The 20131-nt window shown below is 41.6% G+C and overlaps 1 long non-coding RNA gene across 1 annotated transcript; it reads left to right on the forward strand.

Moving 5' to 3' along the window:
- Positions 1–59: 59 nt before the first annotated feature.
- LOC138840016 (uncharacterized) lies at positions 60–10750 on the forward strand. The gene is made up of 3 exons (XR_011376030.1): positions 60–256; positions 9085–9220; positions 10330–10750. It is a non-coding gene; the product is annotated as an uncharacterized lncRNA (long non-coding RNA).
- The last annotated feature ends 9381 nt before the right edge of the window (positions 10751–20131 follow it).

Consider the following 20131-nt stretch of genomic DNA (forward strand, 5'->3'; position numbering starts at 1 on the left):
TTGTCATAATGATGTGTCATTCTTCCCCCTCAGCGGTTCTGTCAGGGCAATGTGAACAATAACAATAAGGGAACTTTAGTGACAGCTCTACGCCATCCCCAGACACTTCCTGAGGAGGTGATAAATATTCACTAATGAGGGTTCCTTCTGGTCCTGAGGGCTTTTCCTTCTGTGGAGATCCCACATTGGATCCCAGCAAGCTGGTGTGTTCTGTCTGCTTCAGTTATCTGCTGGAATCTGGGCATCTTACACAATGGTAAGTTAGAGAGAGCATGAAGCAGGGGTTGGGAAATTAGACTGACCAATTTAGGATTTGGAAATGTCAGCTCCTAAAATCAAGGGTTCGCTGGGTATAAGTACCTCCCTCATATTTTAAACATCTTCCTATCCCAACACAAGACCTGCCTCAGTCAGTGTTCTGCACACACATATGTGCTCATTATATAGTCATCCGTTATCATGTGGACAGAGATATCTTACAGATTTGTAATTATTTCATTTCACTGGGTCTTCATTGTCCACAGAGCTGTGTCCATTTGGAATGCCATCTCATCCACAAGAGTTAGGACCTACCTAACTCTTGGGGTTCATAGTATGTAGTACTTTTTCTCAATTGTACCATCCCCAAACCTTGAAAACATATTCACAGTATGCAAAGTGCCTTCCTAACAATGGGATAGATATGCCACATTATCTCACAGAACTGTTTTGCTTTTTTTGGGGGGGGATCGGTGGTGGGGCTTGAACTCTGGGCCTGGGAACTGTCCCTCAGCTCTTTAACTCAAAGCAAGCACTCTACCAGTTGAACTACAGCACCACTTCTGGTTTTCTGGTGGTTGATAGGAGAGAAGAGTCTCATGGCCTTTCCTGCCCGAGCTGGATTTGAACCACAATCCTCAGACCTCAGCCTCCTGAATAGCTAGGATTACAGGTGTGAGTCACCAGCGTCCGGCTGCTTTTTTTTTTTTTTAATATAACAACAATTACAACAATATTTCTTTCTCATAACAATAGCTATATTATTCTATGTTGTTGTGCTGTGTTGTTTTGAGCAAATAAAAGAGAGAAAATAAGAGAATAAAAGCAGGTTCCTCAGTGGATTCTACACAAATGAAAACTGAATGAACATCAACTTTATACACCCTCTTGCAAAAAATAAAAGGGAAAGCCGGGCGCTGGTGGCTCACGCCTGTAATCCTAGCTACTCAGGAGGCTGAGATCTGAGGATCGCGGTTCAAAGCCAGCCCGGGCAGGAAAGACTGTGAGACTCCTATCTCCAATAAACCACCAGAAAATCGGAAGTGGCGCTGTAGCTCAAGTGGTAGAGCGCTCGCCTTGAGCTGAAGAGCTGAGGGACAGCGCCCAGGCCCAGAGTTCAAGCCCCATGACTGACAAAAAAAAAAAAAAAAAAAAAAAAAAAAAAAAAAAAAAAAAAAATAAAAGGGAAGGGGACAATTTCAAACTCATTTGATAAAGTTAGTGTTGTTATGGTCCCTAAATCCAATATAAACAGTACAAATTGAAAAAACAAACAAAACCCAAAGCCTAACATTCATCCCATAAGTGTAAATGAAAAAATTCTCAATAAACTATTAGCAAGTAGAATTCATTAACATAAAAAGTATTATATATATATATATATATATATATATATCTTATACAAATGTAATTTATTTCAGAGATGCAAGGATGGTTTGATATTCAAAAATCAACCAAGATAGGCTGGGAAAGTGGCACAGTGGTAGAGTGTTTGCCTTGCATGCATGAGGCCCTGGCTTCAATTCTTTAGCATCACATAAGCAGAAAAAGCCAGAAGTGGCACTGTGGCTAGCCTTGAGCTGAAGAACTGAGGGATAGCACCCAGGCCCAGAGTTCAGGCCCCACATCTGACCAAAAAAAAAGAAAAAAAGAAAAAAAAATCAACCAAGATGACCTACCATACTAAGAGGCCAAAGAAGAAAAATCACATGGTTTTATCAACAGCTACAGAAAAGGTATTAAGAAAAAAATAAATGACCATTTATGATTTTTTAAAAAATACTTCCAAATGACTATAAATACAGAACTTCCACATCTTAATAAACAACATCTACAAAATCCTAACATGATAAAAAATTATCCCAACATGATAATTTTTCCCAATATATCTTTTATTTAGTGAATTTGAATTTAACAATGAAGATTAATAATGAACTATCAAGGAAAAAGCACATGATATTACAATAATTGTATTAGATTTATAGAATATGTTCAGGCCAGAGAATACATTTTAGAATGGGAGTGTGCAGTATGTTTTTTTTAAGTTTTCTAAAAAATTATTATTATAAAGGTGATATACAGAGAAGTTACAGTTACATAAGTCAGGTAACAAGTACATTTCTTTTTGGACAATGTCACCTCTTCCCTCACTCTCTCCTAGTTTTTCCCTCCCATCATCACCCATAAGTTGTATAGTTCATTTTCCACATATTGTCTAGTGAGTATGTACCACTGTTGCATTTATTCACCCTTTGTCCCTCCATTTCTGTGCCTTCCTTAACTTCCTAAAGACAGCTAAATGAACAAACAAGACAAAAAGAAAACAACAATAAAAAAGCCTCCTGATTCCATTCCCTGGAATTCATTTTGATAAATATTATTTTCTATGATCTGAGGCAGATGGGCATTGTACCTTTGTAACATGATACGTTTAGTGGGAAAAGAATGAATACTGTCTTCCAAAGATAAGGAATGAGACAAGAATGGCCGCTTTCATTACTGCTATTCAAGCCAGTGTTGAAGGTTCTGGCTGATGTAGTAGGGCAAGAAAATGAAATAAGTGCATCTGCATTAGAAAGGAACAAATACTACTGTCCTTTTCGCAGATGACATGATGGTCTATAAAGAAAATCCTAAGGATTCTACAAAAAATATTCCTAGATCTAATGAGTGAGCGTAGCAAGTCACAAGAAACAGGGGAAAATTGCATTTCCATATGCTAGTAAAAAGTGGAAGTTGAATTAAAGTAAAAAATTATTATAGTTGCTCAAAAAAGGAAATATCTAGAAATAAATATAACAAAACTTTTATAATATGCATATACTGATAACTATACAACACTCATGAAAGAAAATAAAAAAGATGAAAATAAATAGAGATTCTGAGTTTCCAGACTGAAAGACTCAAGCCTACTGAAGAAATCTATCATGTTGATATATAGGTCATAGTTACTCATCAAAATCTCAGCAAGACTTTTTTATAAAGATAGGCAAACCTATTGCAAAACTCACATGGAGTGTCAAAGGAAGTAGAATAGCTAAAACCTGGCAAAGGAGAATACAGTGACAGCAATGTTTGTTTAATCTGAAGGCTTATTTCACAGGCTAGAAATCAAGTGTTTGGTCTTTGCAAAGGAAAGGATTAATGGAACAGAGTAGAAAGTCAAGAGGTCACGGAATGTAGGTGAAGCTGAGTTTTACAACAGTGCAAGAATAACTCCATGGAGAAAGGACAGCATGGTTAAAATGCACTGAAGTAGCCAGGGTACTGGTGACTTAGGCCTGTAATACTAGCTACTCAGGAAGCTGAGATCTGAGGATCACCGTTTGAAGCCAGCCCAAACAGGGAAGTCCGGGAGATTTTTTTTATCTACCATGAACTTCCAAGAAGTTGGAAGTGGAACTGTGGCTCAAGGGTCAGCATATAGCCTTGAGCAAAAAAGCTCAGGGTCAGCATCCAGGTTCCCCTCCCCCAATAATATACTAATGTAATTAGTTATCCATAGGCACAATCAAAATGATATTGAGCCCACAATCCTCTCATTATATATATATATACCCAAGTAGACCCTAGGTTTAAATGTAAAGTTATAAAATGTGTGAAAGATTATATAAGAGAAAACCCTTGGGGCTTAAGATTCAGTGAAGAGTCAGGGGTGTCAGCCCGATGTGGTGGCATATACCTATAATCCCAGCACTTGGGAAGCTGAGGCAGGAGGCTCACAAAATCCTGTGCTCACAAATCAACACAAAGAAGAGGAAAATATCAATAAACTATAGCTCATCAAGACTAAACGTGTGTGAGCATTGATGCTTACACCTATAATCTAGGCAGGTAGGTATAGATACGAGGATCAATGTTCTGAGGCCAACCCCAGGCAAAAATGTGAGGCTCCATCTGAAAAAAATAATTAAGGCAAGAAAGGACTGGGGCATGGCTCAAGTGATAGAGCACCTGCTAGCAAGCATGAAGCCCTGAGGTCCAACCCCCATTCCATCAAAAAAGAAAGAAAAAAAAGCCAAAGAAACATTTAGACAAACAGGATACACAGATGGCAAATAAGCACACACAAACACATTCAACCTCATTAGCCAATTTCCTCATTAGGGAAATTCAAATTAAGAGCATAATGAGCCAGGCACCAGTGGTTCGTGCCTATAATCCTACTCAGAAGGCTGAGATCCAGTAGTCTGTGGTTTAGAGCCGATAGGGACAGAAAAGTCCATGACATTTCAATTCTAAAAGTACCAGTAAAAAAGCGAGGTTGCAGCCATGACTCAGGTGATAGGATGCCAGCTGAGCAAGGGAGGGAAACCCTGAATTCAAGCCACAGGACCTGGCATGAGAAAAAGCAATGGTTTCTGTCAAACTAAAATACCTCCATCTCGTAACAATACTTGTAACCGATATATCCTGGAATTATCTGCTCTTGACTTCCATTGTAAATATCATCTGTGTTGTTGTCACCATCTACCCATGTCAAGGGTATGAGTCCTTGTCAAAGGAGCTAAAGAATAGATCTCTCTATCTCCCCTCACAACCCTGCTTGAATGGGAACTTTCCCCTGACTTTTTCCACCTCCTCCAACTGTTCCCAGCCAGCTGTGAGAAGAATGTGAGCCTTTGCCAACAAAACTGCTACCCCTCCTCCCCCCCCCCCCCCCCAGCAGGGACCTTTCACTGACCATGAGAGTGCTTTCTGGGTTCCTTGTGTTTCCTTGTCACCTCAGTGTAAAAAAGTGTGCACCAAGGAGAAGGGGCAATGTTAGCCTTGGGTTAAGGAAAAAAAAACACCAAGCAACCCACCCCATTTCGTGTGCCTGCCTAGCACACGAAAGTGGCAGACCAGTCTTCTGTACAGAAGTAAATTGCTTTGACAAAATCGCCTCCGTCTCTTGTGTGTCTATTCATTTTCTGACACCAGAGGCCTAGTTAACGGGAGAGCCAAAGGACATAGGCTAGTTCATTTCATGGCCAAAATTTCAAATAGCAGTATCAAACACAGTGGTACTCTCAAAGGAATACCGCTTTTTTAAAAAAAATCTATTTTGTGCCATTTTTAGCTCTAGAGGTCTACCTTGACTGACTGATACTCATTAAATATGTTTAAGGAATCACATTTGGTCATAAGAACAGGCTTCTGGGCCAGGCACTGGTGGCTCACACCTGTAATCCTAGCTACTCAGGAAGTTGAAAGCTGAGAATTGTAGTTCAAAGTCAGCTGGGGCAGGAAAGTCTGTGAAACTCTTATTTCCAATTAACCACCAAAAAAAAAAAGAAGTGGAGTTGTGGCTCAAGTAGTAGAGCACCAGCCTTGAGGGAAAAAGCTAAGGGATAGTACCGGGCCTTGAGTTCAAACTCCAACACACACACACACACACACACACACACACACACACACACACACACACACACACACACACACACACACACCACCCCCCCACCCCCCACCCCAAGAGCAGGTCTCTGAAGTTTGCAGTAGTATTGATAAATTGTCTGGCTTAGTAGAGATATCAATGGAGATAGATCACTATGAGCCATCCAGATGCAGCATATATATATATATATATATATATGTATATATATATGTATATATGTGTGTGTATATGTATATATACATATGGATGTGTTTATGTATATATACCCTCCATTCTCCCAGATGTTCTTGGACTTGGCTTAATGTCTTCTGACTTCATGTGTAGCTCATAATGAAGATGAACTGTCGCATCGTCACCTGATTCACCGTGGCTTGTACCCCACCCTCTGTTAACCCTGGGAAAGCATGGTTACGAGACCACGCTGCTGGCTGGTATCTTACGGTGCCACAGAACTAGAACTTAATCTGTCAATGTGATTTATTGACTACTTACTTTTTACAAGATGCTATACTGCATCTGAGGAGACAAAAATCATCAAGGAGTCAGTTGGGGCCAACGGGGCAAAGAAGTAGGCTATTTAATCTCTAGTGCCAAAGTCAATGCAATATTGGGCAAGGCGCTGAGTTTAATCTCTAACCTGTGAAACAATAGAATAAAACCCCCAAACTTACAATCTTTTGAAGTAGTAGTTTATACACACACACACACACACACACACACACACACACACACACACACACACACACAGAGTATTGAGTAATCATCCCAGAGGATAACTAGTGATTGTGTGTGTGTGTGTGTGTGTGTGTGGTGTGTGCCTATACTGGAGCTTGGACTCAGGTCTTGGGCACTATTTCTTAGCTTTTTCCTTCAAGGTTGGAGTGCTCTACCACTTAAGCCACAGCCCTACTTCAGGCTTTTTGTGGGTTAGTTGGAGGTAAAGAGTCTCACAGACTTTCCTGCTTAGGCTGCCTTTGAACCATGATCCTTGGATCTCAGCCTCCTTAGTAGCTAGGGTTACAGGTATGAGCTACTAGTGTCAGGTTAGAAGTAGTCTCAGGAAGATGGAAGATGGAGAGAGAGGCTAAATGTGCCGCATAGTAAAGGGGAAAGGAGTAGAAATTAACTGGGGTAGGAATAGGTGAAAGCAGACAACAAAGAAGAGAATTGGTGATGTCTTGCTGTGCATCATACAATGAATGCCTGCCCCCTCTGTCCCTTCCTTAAAGCCTTCAGTGACATCTGTGTTTGTCTTCTGTTTATTCTGGTGACCCCTGGTTCTTCCTAGGGAATATCAGGAAGTTCTCTGTCTTCTTATCAACAGAGAAGAAACACTGTATAACAACAAGCTATCAGATTTGTGCACTTTTAGATGATTCTAGATCATTTAATGAACTCAATAAAAAAGCAAGTCAAGTACTAGTGGCTTATGCCTGTAAACCTAGCTACTCAGGAGGCTGAGATCTGAGGATCATGGTTCAAAGTTAGCTTGGGTAGGGAAATTCTGTGAGACCCCCTATCTCCAATATACCACCAAAAGTTGCAAGTGGAAGTTTTGCTCAAGTGGTAGAGTGCCAGCCTTGAGTGAAAAAACTCAGGGACAGAGCCCAGGCCCTGAGTTCAAGTCCCAGTAATAGCATTGAAAAAAAAATCAAATCCAAGAAGCCTCGGGGTTGGATCGCGATGTGTATCTGGTCTGTGCAGAATGCACACCTCAAGTGTCCTTGAATGAAGGAAAGCACCCTGTTCCAGTAAGGTACTTCTGCACTTTGGCACAAGGAAAAGTCCAGACAACATTTCAGACTAGACTTGGCCATTCACCACTTATGTGACCTCCCTAATGCTTAACTGTAAAACAAGGGTAACGAAGAGTTAAATGAGATGGTGTACCTGGGGTACAGGGAACGATCCAGTGTTGGTGCTGTCACCATCCTGTCTCGTGATCATCAGTCCCCAGTGTCCTTCCCTGCTGTCTTCCCTGCTGCTGATCGGCATGGCTGCTTCCTCTGCTTCTCCAGTTCCTTTTCCTGAGTGTTACAGAAAACAGTCTCCTAATTATCCACGTGTAAAGTGCGAGATGTGCTGGGCGCTGACGGTTCACACCTGTGAACCTAGCTACTCAGGAGGCTGGGATCTGAGGATTGCAAGCCAAAGCCAACTCAGGCAGGACTCTCTTGGAGACTCATATCTCCAATGATCCAGCAAAAAAGCTGGAAGTGGAGCTGTGGCTCAAGTGGTAGAGCCACAAAGCTCAGGGACAGTGCCCAAGAACTGAGTTCAAGCCCTAATACCAGCATATGTAAACAAAAAACAAACCAACCATGCCAGATGTGATGTACTAATTGTATATTATTGATTGTGCTTACAACATCCTACAAAGCAGTTATTTCTATTTTCTAGATAACTGAGGCACTGTGCAATTAAAACAGCTGTCCTAAGGACACAAGATCTGTCTTACTTCATTGTCATTGCTCTTGTTTGTCACTTCATAGCATTTGAGGGCTGAGCGTGGACTCTGTAACATATTTAACAAATATGGAAAAGATTCTTTCCAGTAAATTTTATTCTCCAATTTGTAAGTGATCTTCCCTCTTACAATCTCAAAGTCTCTGCTTTCTGACCGGTTGATTCTATAGTCCTTCTCTTCTTGACCCTTCCTTCCATGTTAGTGGAGGACAGGGTATAGGAAGATACAGGAGAGAGGCAGAGGCCAGAGGAAAGTTCTAGAAGGAATGACAGACAGTTGCACCGGTCTCTGTGATTGGTCATTTGTGGACATCGCCTTGTTAATATGTGCCTTAACTATGGCCAGTTCTGACCAAGAAACACGAAGGGACATCTGCCCATGAATTTCTAGTAAAGGTTACCTTCCTTCCAAGGCCACAGAACCAGAACTAGATCTAGAGGAGTTCTGGCTCTCCCAACAAGCTCCCTGGAGGGTCCAGGGAAGAAGGAAAAACATGTGACCCAAAAGCCTTCCCAAGTCATCAAACCAAACAACTTTACAGCCCTTGTGACCCAAAATTTGCTACAAGGACTGAGGACACATTTCCCGACAGTCTATTGGAAATGGGGCTGCTGTTACAACCCCCTCTCCCCCATCCCGCCAGTTCATCCTGACTTACATGTGCTGGTGACCAGGTCTGCCAGAAGGAAAAAGACTTTGCTTGAAGCATGAAGGTCTTTGAGAGGACACAAGAAAGAACTTCTAGAGGATCATACCTTGAAACCACTACCAGTTAAGGTGGATGTCCTAGGTCTCTAAAAGCAGGGCGGATGCTTGCCTTAGCTCCTCCTGATGAAACACAGAGGGAAGGGCCAAATTTGAAAGGTCAAATGTGAAGAGGTCAAAAGGACAGCTTCAGTAACACTCTGAAGCCTGGACTTTATGTATTTCATCTTGAAGCCACAGATTCTCATGAAATCATTTTTTTTCTCTTCTCTTGAAGTGCACAGATCAAATTTGCAAGGCAGAAAGGATGGAGTGTGTCAGGGAACTATGAAACTATGAAACTATCATTTAAGTACTTACATACTGAAACCTGACTTCCGTAAATCTCCATGACAAACCGTTTCAACCACAAGGTAATCTAATCTAGACTTCTTCTGTCCTCGTAACTTATGCTAGATGGGTTCTGGCTGGATGGTAGAAGGCATTGTCTTTAAAAAAAATTATAGTAATAAAAATGTGGAGTTTTCATAAAGTAAATTTTCCTTATATTTCAAGTTACAGTCTGTAGCTGAGGGAAACGTTGAAAAATACTGAATTCATTTAATTGAAGTGGCCGTCCAAGAATGGGGATGAGCAGGATTTTTCCTGATGTAGGGAGCTATCTTGCATGACTCGTGATTTAGAGCTCCTGAAGGAAGTGGCTGGAAATGGTCTCTGATGAATCAGAAAACAGAACAATCACCAGGGCTCCATACGCTGGGATATTTATTTGCTTATTTATTTTTGTCTTGTCTTCTTTTGGTACTGGGAATCGAACCCAAGATTTAGGCAAGCACTTTGTCACTGAGCTACATCCCAGCCCAACTCTGGGCTATTTAGATAGTACATTCCTCTAGAATATGCAGGTAAAGGCCAGGTGTGTAGTGAATCCTAATTTCTATTACATGACTAATCCAGAAAGAAGAGAGAGAGAGAGAGAGAGAGAGAGAGAGAGAGAGAGAGAGAGAGAGAGAGAGAGAGAGAGAGGGAGGAAGGGAGAAAGTCTTTTAAAAGAGAGAGGGAAAGGGAGAAAGAGAAACAGAGAGAGAGAGAGAGAGAGAGAGAGAGAGAGAGAGATTTGTTGAGTACAAAAAATGCTGCCAGACATCGGTGGCTCACACCTGTAATCATAGCTACTTAGGAGGCTGAGATCTGAGGATCACAGTTCTAAGCCAGCTTGGGCAGGAAAGTCTGTGAGAGGCTAATCTCCAATCAACCACCAAAAAAAAAAAAAAAAAAAGCCAAAGGGGAGCTGTAGCTCAGGTGGTAGAACCCTAGCCTTAAGTAAAAAAGCTCAGGGACAGCACCCTGACCCTGAGTTTAAGCCCCGACATCAGAACACACAAACAAAATACTACCCACACAAGGAGAGGCCAAAACCATACCATGTTATGTGGCTTTGTTGACCGGCGATTGTTTAACTATAAGGTGTCTATCTAACTTGCGGATTAATCTGACCCATGTTTTTATATTTTAATTCCAGCACTGAGGACTATGCTCTGGGTGGCCTGAGGAAGTGGGTCTTCAAGATAAGTTCCTTCATCTGAAAATAAAATTGAAATCTCAAGATGGTGACAACTAGATGAGATTAATATATGCAGAATGACAAACATCTATCAGACACTTAATAAATGTTGAAATACTATTCTTTCTTTCGCGGCATGATTTGGCATTCTCAGCCCACATAATAAATCAAAAGTGGTTCTGTTCTAGTTGATCATTAAGGAACATCTTATCCTGGAACACTTAGATTGAAAAATGATCAAACAATCCCCAGCTCTCCCGGCCCAGCTTTGGTGATTTGCTTTCAAGAAAAGACTCGAGCCACGACTCTGGAATGAATCTGAAGGCGTGAGGAATGACGTTGATCCACCCTTATACTGAACTGACACAGGAAATGGGGAACTGAGCCAGCACTGAGAAATGCAGAGGCACACACTGCTCCCAAAATATTAAAGTTAAAAATTAAAAACAAACCAGCAAACCAGTGTGTGCATCCATTTGGGCTCCTTATCTCTATCATTCCTGACAAGCAGGGACAGCATTTGCTTCAGAGCAGAGAACATTCATTCCTCTTCTTTTGAGAACATAGGGAGCTGTTCCTAGGGAGAAATAGAACTGGCATTTCTGGGGGGGGAAAGAAGCCATCCTCTGGCAGCTCCTGTGATTTGAATGGAAACTTGCTAACATTCTAAATTAATACATGCATACATACATACACCCATACATGCATACAAATAGGCTGAGTGCTGGTGACTCATGCCTGTAATCCTAGCTACTCAGGAGGGTGAGATCTGAAGATCATGGTCCAAAGTCAGCCTGGTCAGACAAACATGAGAGGCTTTTATCCCTAATTAACTACACAAAGCTAGAAGTAGAGCTTGTCCCAAGGGGCCAAGTAAACGTGAAAGGCCCTGAGTTCAAGCCCCAGTACAGGTGCACGCGTGCATGCGCACATATGCACACACAAGTACTTGGTACAAAATGGTTTGAACATATCATCTTGTTTACTATAGATAGATTTCCTTCCATTTGGACTGTCTTATATCTTGCTGTGATGTCCAAACCAGACCATAGTGTTGTTTTGCTTCACGGAACACTCAATCTTGTCAAGCCCAAAGTCTTCCTAGTTTACCATTCCACCCTTTTCCAGAAGACAGGTGGTACTCTGGAGATATATAGAGAAAAAAGAAAGGACATTGTCCATTATGTAGCTTATTCCTAGAGTTAGAGTATCAATGGAACTATTCCTGGCTTCAGTCCTGGAGCCAGTGATGTATTTGAGCGGCTTCCATTTTCTTTCTTTCTTTCTTTCTTTCTTTTTCTTTCTTTCTTTCTTTCTTTCTTTCTTTCTTTCTTTCTTTCTTTCTTTCTTTCTTTCTTTCTTTCTTTCTTTCTTTCTTTCTTCTTTCCTTCCTTCCTCCCTCCCTCCCTCCCTCCCTCCCTCCCTCCCTCCCTCCCTCCCTTCCCCCCCTCTCTTTCTTTTGTTTTTATTGTGAAAATACTGTCCAGAGGGGTTACAATTACATGGGCAAGGTAATGAGTACATTTCTTGTCAAGCATTGTTGCCTCCTCTTTGTTTCCCCTTCCCATCCCTTCCTATCTCCCCCACTGCCTCCTTCCTTCCTTCCTTCCTTCCTTTCTTTCTTTCATCCCTCCCTCCCCCCTCTCTTCTTTCTTTCTTTCTTTGTTTCTTTCTTTCCTTCCTTCCTCCTCCCTCCTCCCTCTTTCCTTCCTTCCTTCCTTTCTTCCTTCTCTCTCTCCTTCTCCCTCTCCCTCTCCCTCTCCCTCTCCCTCTCCCTCTCTCTCTCTCTCTCTCTCTCTCTCTCTCTCCTCTCTCTCTCTCTCTCTCTCTCTCTCTCTCTCTCTCTCTCTCTCTCTCTCTCTCTCTCTCTCTCTCTCTCTCTCCTTCTTTCTTTCTTTCATTTTGTGCCTGGATCTGGACACTGTCCCTTAGCTTTAGCTTTTTTGCTCTACCCCTTGAGCCAGAGTTCCACTTCTGATTATTTGCTAGTTCATTGCAGATTAGAGTCTCTTTGACTTTCTTGACTGGACTGGTTTGGTCCTTGATCCTCAGACCTCAGCTTCCTGAGTAGCAAGGATGACAGGAATGACTCACTAGTGCCCAGCTCATTTCTAGTTATTCTTAAACTAGCTTATACAGTGTGTTTAGAGAGATCTGTGTGAGAACCTTAGCTCCATGTATGAAACGATAGGCATTCTCAATCCTCACTACTCTAGACACAGTCTCCAAAGGCTGGTTCAGGAACCTCTTCAGGAACCTCCAGGGGACTGAATACCCTTGACCCTATAATTCTGCCAACACCCATGCCAGGATTACAGCAGAACAAGAAACACAGCAACAAGTATAAATGTGTAAATCCTTCAAGGAAAACCCCAAACTGTTATTTCATTTCTACTTAAAGTGGAAAAATAGAGTAACTACTGATTTTTTTACGTGATAGTTAAATTAGCATCGGTGGGGATACATGGCATTTCCCAGTTGTCATGACAACCCCGATGCTTCACTCAGCTCCCCTGTTCATTCCAGTGTTGCATCTAATTTAGGATTTGACATGCAAATTGATGAAAGGATTCAGAGGGCTGCAAAGAGCTACCTGTTCTATCAATTAAGACGACAGGTAAATGTGGAAAAGATGCTTAATCACAAGCAGAGGGCTCACCCAGGCAGTGGTTTCCATAGAGATGTAATTCCTAAGACAATACTGCAGAAAATGAAGGTTTACTCAGGGAGGGAGGCCAAAGGAGAGGATTTCTGTAACGCAGGTGGGAACCTGGCATCAGTGATTGATGGGAAATCCTTGCATGGTTTGTTTGTCAAGTTTTCACTGGTGACCTACTGAGGCACAAACAATTAGGCTTTTTCAGCTGAGAGATGGGCTTGGAATTGGTAATTCACAGGTAAAACTTTAAAGAGGAAGGAAATAACAAAGGACTTCCTGATGGAGCCAGTGGTTCACACCTATGATCTTAAGAGCCACTCAGGAGGCTGAGATGCAAGGATGGTGGCTCAAAGCCCACCTGGGCAGGAACATCTATGAGACTCTTATCTCCAATTAACTACCAAAAGCAGGAAGTAGAGCTGTGGCACAAGTGGTAAGACCACCAGACTTAAGCAAGAAAGCTAAGGGACAACACCTATGCAGAGTTCAAGCCCCAGTATTAATGCTCACACACTCGTGCACAGACACACATGTTGGAGGTAAAGAAACTTTCAAGGTAAAGAAACTTTGTAAGAGTGAATCATTTTCACCTAGGAAACAGTCCCTTCCTGACAAGTCATTTGGAAAAATGAAGCTGTAACAAATTGTCCTAATTTCAAATGTGAGTCCAGCCTTCTCTAGTTAGATTACACAGAAGGAGGAATATGCAACATGAAGAATTGAACAAGATGCATGTGAAAAAAAATTGTTTTACCACATAATATCTACTACTAAAATCTTATTTCCTCCTTTTTATCTAATACCTAGGAAGTAAATAATTTGTAAATAACAGTTGTTAAGAAGTAGTGTTAGTGGGGTGTAATGGCTCATATCTATAATCGTAGCTACCTGGTTGGCAGAGATGAAGAGGTTTGCAGTTCAAAGCCAGCTCTGGTGAAAAAAGCTTATGAGAGCCCATCTTAACGAATAAAAGCTCAGTATGGTAGTACATCCCAGTCATCCTAGCTATATGTGAATTATAAATAGGATGATCACAATTCAGGAAAGATGGCCATAAAGAAAACTAAAACCAAAAAGACTGGGGACATGGATAAAGTGGAAGAGTTCCTGACTAGCAAGCACAAAGCCATGAAGTTCAAACCCCAATACTACTAAAATAAAAATTTAAAAACCAGTTCCATGAAAAAAGACTTTATAGTCTGTGTGTGTGTGTGTGTGTGTGTGTGTGTGTGTGTGTGTGTTCATGTGCACGTGTGCATGCCAACCTTGGGACCTGGCACAATCCCTGAGCTTTTGTGCTTAAGGCTAACACTCAAAACTAGTGGTAAAGTACCAGCCTTGAGAAAAGAAAAAGCTAAAGGATAGTGCCCAGACCTTGAGTTCAATCTCCAGTGTACACACACACACACACACACACACACACACACACACACACACACACACACACACACACACACACACACAGAAAAACACCAACAACTTCTTTTATTATAGACTTGCTGGACACTGGTGGCTCATGCATGTAATTCTAGCCATACAGGAGGCTGAAATCTGAGGATCATAGTTAGAAGCCTTCCTTAAGCATAAAAGCTCAGGGACAGTGCCCAGGCCCTAAGTTCAAGCCCCATGACTCACCAAAAAAAAAAAAAAAGAATTGTAGACAGTACTCTTACATTTCCATCAAATATAATGCATGGTTTTACTCCTTGCCGTACTAAGTTGAACATCAGACTCCATCTCTGACTATTTCTTACTGGCTCAGTAGCTTCATGTAGTGGGTCACAGAGATTAAGATTCAGCATTCATATCTCTCATGGATAAGTTAGTTTATTCAGTCCTGAGCAGATGCTTTAATGCCTTTTAGTTGTCTTGCAAATGTTTCCTGGGTCATCCAACAGCATTAGAGGAAAAACTAGACTAGAATATTACAAACCCATTACAACTTTTGAGAAGATTTCTGGAAGATACCCTGCTACTGCTACATTAAAGGCACATTTTCTGCCTGTCAGAGCCAACCATTTTGTATAATGATATAATTCTCACCTAACAATCTTCACCAGTGAATAGCAAAATATAGAAAAACAGTCTGAAAAAATGTGCATTATAGTTATCATCATACTTATGGAAGATGACTGAACTATTTTGTTTTTGAAGTTACATTAACTCAGTAGGACTAATTCTGTATGTTGAAAGAGGGACTTTCCTAAGAAGGCTTTCCCACAACAGATTTTAATGCACCTACAAAAAGGAATGTTCTTTGGTCTTTTGAGGTTTGTTTGTTTTTAGTACCAGTACTGGGACTTGAACTTAGGGCCTGGCCACTGCCCCTTAGCTTCTTCCCTCAAAGATGGTGCTGTACCACTTGAGTCTCAACTTCACTTTCAGTTTTTGCTGTTTAATTTGAGATAAGAATCTCAAGGTGGCAGACATAAGCCACTGGCATCAAGCTCATGCTTGCATTTTTATTTCATCTTACATACTCTGTGCTTAGCTGTCTATTAATTAAGGCACAAGTTGACAATGGTTTGGCAAGCACACAGAATCCTTGCCTAAGAGTTTTCCTGTAGAGCATTCTTCATCTAGTTCTTCACCATCTTGGAATGCCTGCTTTTCTTGATCAAATTCCAAATGTCAAGCAGAAAATGTAGCCCTTCAAATCTAGCTTAACATCTAGTATGTTTTTTTTTTTCCCCTCTTGTTCATCCCTGCCTACATACACACACCAAGGCTCTGGCATGGTTCTAACCACTACAGAGAATGGAATGAGGCAGAATTCCTCATAAATTAAAATAATAAAATCACTGAAACTTCCAGGCAACCAGTGGCTATGCCTGTAATCATAGCTACTCAGGAGGCTGAGATAAGATGATCATGGCTCAAAGCCAGTTGGGACAGGAAAGCCCATGAGCCTCTTATCTACAATGAACCATCAAAAAGCCAAAAGTGGAGCTGTGGCTCAAGAGGTAGAGCACTAGTATTGAGGAAAACCAGCCTACGGAGAATGCTTAGGCCTTGAGTTCAAGACCCAGGACTGGCAGTAAAAACAAAAGTGAAACAAAACACAACGAACAAATAGTGAAACTTCCCAAAGAGAGCTCATTATAGCCATTGATTTTTGTGCAAGGAGTAAACTTGCTGCTATGACTGTGACACCAACTATCCAGGCAAAGCTTCGTAATTTAAGAACACAGTCCTGGCAGGGACCAGTGGCTCACACCTATAATTCTAGCTACTTAGGAGGCTGAGATCGGAGCATCACAGTTTCAAAGTGAGACCAGGCAGATAAATCCAAGATTCTTACCTCCAGTTAACCAGAAAAGAATTGGAGGAGCCAGGCATGGCGGCTCATGCCTGCCATTCTAGCAACTCAGGGGGCTGAAATCTGAGGATCACAGTTCAAAGCCAGCCCAGGCAGGAAGTCCATGGTGAGACTCTTATCTCCAGTTAACCACCAGACAACCAGAAGTGGCACTGCGCATTGAAGCGGCAGAGTGCAGTATGAGTGAAAGAGCTCAGGGACAGTGCCCAGGCCCTGAATTCAAGCCCCAGGATGGACAAAGGAAAAAAATAAAAAGATTTGGAGGCATGCCTCAAGAGGAAGAGTACCAATACTGAGTGCAGAAGTCAAATGAGAGTGTGAGGCTTGGAGTTCAAGGCCCAGTATGATACACATGTGTGCAGATACACACACACACACACACACACACACACACACACACACACCCAGGGCACAGTCTTCTCCCACAGTCCACTCCCTTCACTTTCCAACACCATCCTCACAATGCTGCCTTCACTTCTGATCAGCTGGCTATAAATTCAGAAATCTCCATAAGTCCACTCATGTTCAGTGATTCACTAGAATAGCTCATACAACTCAGCATTATACTTACTATTGCAACTTTTCTATGACCAAAGGAGCTACGTAAGTCAGAACTGACCAAAGACAGAGACACCTGCTATAAGGGACCCAAACAGGAAGTCTCCAATCACCGTCTCTTAGATAGTGTTATCTGTAGACTGTGATAAATTAAAAAACATTGGTGACCAGAGATGCACACCTGACTCTGATATGCAGAGTTTTTCATTGGGGTTGCCTTGTCTGGACACAACTGACTGAATCATTGGGAATATAACTGAATTCAGTTTCTAACCCCACTCTCTTGCCTGGAAATTGATGCTGACTTTACAGCCTATGCTAATCACATGATTGGTCTTTGTAGTGTGGCATCTTATTAACATAAATTATGTAGGAACCTATCATGAGTCACTTCCTTTGCATAAATTACCAAGTGTGAGCTGAAGCATATGCTGTAACTGACAAGGGTAATCTTATTACCCAAGAAAATTCTATGGGTTTATGGGCTCCTCAGGAATGAGGGAATGAGTCAAATTCCTTATTATACACTCTTGTATAAGGAGGATTCATCTCCAAAGTTGAGAATAATAATAATGCCCCTAACATGGAAATTATATGAGGATTAATGCTGGATGTGTTACTCTTATTGAGGTTCTGGACGCTGAATTTCTTGGGCATATATCCATTGCTTACTCTATTGTTAACCTTTGAGGGCAGCAGAAATATTTCATGCATTTTTTGCAGACTTCACTGTAGCTAGCTATGTCTTGTGCAAAAGGTTTTTTTTAAAATATATCTCTATTGATTTCTTTAAAAATCTATCTCCATTGAAGACTAGAACATTTGAGATTAGTATCTATTTGGCTTTATTTGATTTAAATATCAGAAGTATTTCCTAAAAGGGGCAAGGACAGCTGCCAGTGTGTGCTGCATTGAACGTAATTAGAGCAATAAGTAGCACCAAATCATGCGTGGATGAAAAAAATGCACATATGTACCTCTGGCTAATCATTTAAAACTTCAAAACAAAACAAAACAAAAACTTCAAAAATCCTTTCTCAGCATTGAAAAGAATGAGAATTCTTGACATGAAAGAGCTCAATGCAATATCAAAAGCATGATACATATTATGGAACTTTAGTTACTTAAAATGGACCAGTATGTATATATGTAGAAGTTTGGAAAAGTTCAGATAAACAAGACTTGTGGCTGCGTATGACTGTTTTCTGCTTCTTATGTGTTTGTTTTCTTTGATGTATACGTTAATTTAAAGAAGGTTATTTTAAAATCCTGTTTTTTAAAAAAAACTTAATGAATCCTAATTATGTGTGTGCATGTGTACATGTATGCGTGTGTGTGTGTGTGTGTGTGTGTGTGTGTGTGTGTGTGTGTGTCTCCTGGGCTTATGTGTGCCCAGGGGCTTGAACTAAAGGCGTGGGTGCAGTATCTCAGCTTTTTCACTTAAGGATAGTGCTCTACCACTTTGAGCCACAGCTCCCCTTCCAGTTTTTCTGTTAATTGGAGATAAGGGGCTCACAGACTTTCCTGCCCAGGCTGGCTTTGAACCATGATCCTCAGATCTCAGCCTGCTGAATAGGTAGGTTTACAGGTACGAGCTACTGACTCCCAACAACAATAAAATTTTTAATGCCAGGTTGGGAAGGTGGCTCAGTGGTAGAGCACTTGCCTTGCATGCATGAGGCCCTGGGTTCGATTCCTCAGCACCACATGAGCAAAAAGAAAAAATCCGGAAGTGGTGCTGTGGCTCAAGTGGTAGAGCGCTAGCTTTGAGCTGAAGAGCTGAGGGACAGCGCCCAGGCCCACGATGGGACCCCCCCCCCCAAAAAAAATTTTTTTTTAATGCCTAATTTTCTCTTAACCTCAACTGAGTTAAAGAATTCTCTGAAAACTCCCTGCTTTCTCCCTCTGTCTTGTTTTGTAATCCACATGGATTTATCTTTATAAACTGTCTTGATGGGGGTTGAGGATTTCGCTCAGTAGAAATTCACTTGCCTGGCAAGTGCAAGGCCCTAAGTCTAGTCCTCAGCTCTGAAAAACAAAACAAAACCCCACACTACAATAACAACAACAAAAGGTCAAGGAAAAAGAAAATATTTCCTGCATTGCAAGAGAAAGATCATTGTTTTGTGGTTTGTTCCTGTGCTTATATTCCTACCCCAAGTATTTCACAGTTGTCTTTAAAAGCATTGCATACTTTAAAGACTTAGCCAGTATTAGAGAGAGAGAGAGAGAGAAAGCAGGAGACTGACAGTGCAAGCAAGACTTTGCCTATTTGTTGCTACTGTAGACCTAAAATGAAGTCCATCTTTTCCTGTGACTCTCAAATGGGAACTGTCTGATTATTCTTTCTGATTATTTTTCCCCAGCCTTCCCAGTTTTCTACATTTGTCCACTGTACAGAGCTATCTTAAATCCTAAGTAAAGCCCTACTCTTTATATACTCTTTATATAGCCCTGCCTATATGTACAAAGTAAAACAAGCCCACAAATTCAGACACAGCACTCAGAAGGGGATGGAACATATATCCCTTTGGGAAATAATTCTTAAGCCAGTAAGCAGTATGCAAAGCCAAACAGCAAGGCAATACAAAAATGAGCCCCCGAAAGGCAACTAAAAACACAAATCTTAATCTGCAGGGAAGAGGTATAACAAGCCTCTGAGCTTCTGCAGGTTGGTAGGGAGTAGCTGGGGTGTGGGGACAAGTCACCAACCAGAGAACAGTATTAAAGGCACTAAGCAGACCCAGGGTGTGAGGAAACTGAGTCATGAGGGTATCCTAATAAAGAAAGAGCAGAAAGCAATCTCAACAGACGTGACCAACTTTATCGGAGAGTTGAAAAGGGTGAGAGTCAAGAGAAACAAGGCATGGCCTAATGGCAGCAGGGGTGGAGGGCTTAAGTAGGGTAATTGTCAGGGGCAGGGCCACAGGGGAGCTTGAGGGTTCAAAGGGGGGGCAGGGTTGCAGGTATCTGAGGGTTCAGTCTCCCGAGTTTATGGTACAGGTCTGGCAGGTCCGGGGAAACTATTTAAGTTCCTTGCCCCGTCTGCTTCTAAGAATTCAAGTGTCTATCCCCTGGGGGTGGGGGGTGGGGAAGTGGAATTTCACATTTAGATTAAGATTAGGGGCTGGAGATTGGGCTGAAGAATTTTGGGGAGATCACCTGGGAGAAGGGTAGTCAGTGGGCCAAGCATGGGAGCAACACTGAGTGATGAGAACAGAGCA

The sequence above is a fragment of the Dipodomys merriami genome, unplaced genomic scaffold (assembly GCF_024711535.1).
Source record: "Dipodomys merriami isolate MVZ:Mamm:240054 unplaced genomic scaffold, mDipMer1.0.p SCAF_10, whole genome shotgun sequence".
Taxonomy (NCBI): Eukaryota; Metazoa; Chordata; class Mammalia; order Rodentia; family Heteromyidae; genus Dipodomys; species Dipodomys merriami.